Source organism: Sinocyclocheilus anshuiensis, unplaced genomic scaffold, assembly GCF_001515605.1.
Source record: "Sinocyclocheilus anshuiensis isolate Anshui unplaced genomic scaffold, SAMN03320099.WGS_v1.1 scaffold919, whole genome shotgun sequence".
In the NCBI taxonomy this organism is placed as follows: Eukaryota; Metazoa; Chordata; class Actinopteri; order Cypriniformes; family Cyprinidae; genus Sinocyclocheilus; species Sinocyclocheilus anshuiensis.
The window spans coordinates 629,283-632,402 of record NW_015547671.1 but is presented as its reverse complement, the minus strand read 5'-3'; positions in this window follow the sequence as shown (position 1 = coordinate 632,402).

Genomic DNA, 3,120 nt, shown 5'->3' with positions numbered 1-3,120 from the left:
TGAGGGGGGGGGGGGGGCATGTCAACATGTCATGTTTGTCATCATGTGACACACCGCAGCCACTTATGTAGTAACACTGATGTAGCCTCTTGGGTTTATTTAATTTTTCCTTTTTATTCAAAATATTCTGAAAATTATTAACTATCATGAATTGTCCAATTCTCAAATAGGTAAAGGTGTTTAAACATATATCATTGCAGGTTCCCTGTGTGTGTCCTGCCCTTGTCTGCTTTGTGCCTTGTGGCAGAACATGATTTTACCAAGTGCGACATGTTCCTGGATCAACATCTTTGTTGACCATGGAACAACATTGTGATTAACCAATCAGATTTGAAGAACCAGTTTATAGTTTTTGTGAAGTTTAGGGTTACAATCAGTGTTTGGTGCTTGTACATCAATGTCATTCATCTATAATTTCCTCTGATTTTAGGGATTTTTCATGGTTAAGTTTAGGTTTAGGTGTAGATATATGGTCAAGACCAGTGTCAAAAAAAGTAATGCGTTACTTTACTAGTTACTTGACAAAAGTAATCTGATTACGTAACTCATGTTACTTGTAATGAGTTACCCCCAACACTGGTCAAGACTACATTTTTGGATTAAAATGTTTTTCCAGGGTCAACAAAATATGTTGACCTAGGAACACATCTAACTTAGCAAAATCAGTGCCTTGTTTTTCTCCATAGTTATACTCATTAGATTGTTACTACCCATCTACTTGTTAGTTCCCATAGTAACTTACTCATCCCTTCTTTTCTCTTGTGTATAAATAGTCTGTGTGTTTCCCTTGTGCTTTGTCAGTTGTTAAATGTATGTGTGCTTGTTTTGCCCATGTTTCTGTTCCTTGTGTTTTGTTTGTTCCTTGTGTTCCCTGTTTGTCCTCTTGTTTACTTCCATTAAACTCCTGCAATTAGATCCATCTCAATTAATCTCAGCCTGCTTTCTCCAGCACATTACAGAACAACTGACCGTCAACTATGGATCTAGCAGGTATGCAGCTTCTTCTCCTGTGCCAGGGCAAGCGTTCCCTCGAGGACCACACCTGTGAGTTTTTGGACTTGGCATACCTGACTCACTTTCCAGACAGTTCACTCATTACCTTCTTCCGTACTGGACTCAATGAATCATTAAAATCACAACTAATCAGTGATGGTTCTCGAGGGACCTTCTGTGAGTTTGTGGAGCTCGCTGTCCAATTCAGTGGATCCTCCTACACTGTGGAGGAGGTGGAGGAGGATTACAACATGGCTGCTCCAGAACCCCTTAAACATTTTTTTGGGGGTAGTTATGCTCCACAAGCTCCAGTAAATGTGGATACCCAGCTTGGTATCATCAGCACTTTCAAGCCTGGCATCCTCAGTGCTCTCAAACCTGGCATCCTCAGCTCCCAGTGGTGACTGCTACAGAATATAATTTAGCTTTCTGTATCATTTGCTTTCTTTCAGCTTCACCTGATAAATCGTGGTGGTCTCCAGCTACGCCTGCACTGCCGTGGTGGTCTCTATCCCCGCCCTGGCTGTGTGATACACCGGTTGCACCCTGGCCACCAGATTTGCCAGCTTTACACTGGCTGGCCACTCTGCCTGCTCCACACTGGTTACTTGCTCCACCACAGTCTCCAGGCCCTCTTCCACTCCATGAGCCTGATTTAAAATGATCATGTTAGTTGATCTATAACTGGCGATGAACGCTCAGGTTACCGCCATGGAGGGCAGTGAGGATGAAGAAAGGAGACCAGTGGCTTCTGGCCGTAAAAGGGGCTGTCCACAACTTCGTCACTTCCTCACGCACCTCTGGGATGCGGTTGCGAGTCTCACTCTGTGTGATAGATTGAAATATATTTGTGACAGATTGAAATATGTATTTAAAAAGATTAATGAATCTGCAAAACAGTGAAAATAATCTACAATGCACTATTTTGAGTAAGTTTATCAAATGTAAATATGTTATTTAAGTAGTGTTGGTTAATCTGTGATAAATTAATTTAGTCCAACAAGTTGTGCAAAAGATTACTGGTGCCTTTTCAAACACTAGGGGAGAGCTTGCGGTGTTTCTCCATTATGCATAAAGTTCACAGTGGAGAAGCATCAAGGAGTGTGACTGATTAATTATCTCCCCTTTTCCAGGTATGCCTTTTAATTATTCGTTTAAATAGTGTTGTTTAAGAGTGTGCAGATGTCAGTATTATAGAAAGTGAATGTTGATTAAAATGCTTAAAAATGTGATTAGTTCAGTGATGCAGGAGTTTGGACTGCACAAGGCCCACATAATGGCACAAGGCCACATGTTGAGCAATGAGTCGTACATATTTATGACTGCTGTTTGTTGCTACAGCGTGTTTTGAGTTTGAGCTCCGTCAAATTAATTCTTTATCGTTTTTTTTTATCTTAAAATCAATTTTATACACCATCATTTTCGTTTCTATAACGTGTGAATATATCCCCTATCCTATTCTACAACAAAAACAATCAGAGCGCCTTGTTATCACTACTTTTATTTTGATTTATCGGGTTCGCTATTAGCTTATAGCCCGTTAGCATCACCAGCGTGGTTGCCGCTAATCTCATTTACATTGCTAATACTCTATTCACACATATTACCATTGTTTTACTCACTGTTACTTGCTTTAAAGGCGGATGTGTGTCTACCTTTGAGTGCAGGTGAGGACACATTCGAGCTGCATTCGGTGCTGCTCAAGCTGCAGGCCATGGAGAAGCAGATCCGTGACCTGGTGGAGAAGCAGGCCCAGCTGAGGGAGCAGAGGGCCGCGCTGGAAACATCCCGGGCTGACGCTCACAAGTCCGGGGTAAGTATACAGCGCGCTGCTAACTCTCCCACCACCTCTACTCCGTGTGTTTCCACCTCCGTGCTACGTTAGCTGAAGGTAAAGTGCACACTCACTGTTTCCCTGGTGCTCGTGTTCTCGATGTTTCAATGCAGATACCTGCGATCCTGAAGGACGACGAGAGCATCAGAGCGGTCGTGCTGCACGGGGGGGTTAACGACACCAAGCTGCGGCAGCCGGAAACGCTGAATGGGGACTTCACGACGATCATCGTGTCAGGACCGCTTCCCACGTATCGACGAGGACACAAAAGGTTCAGTAGACTTTTTGCTTTA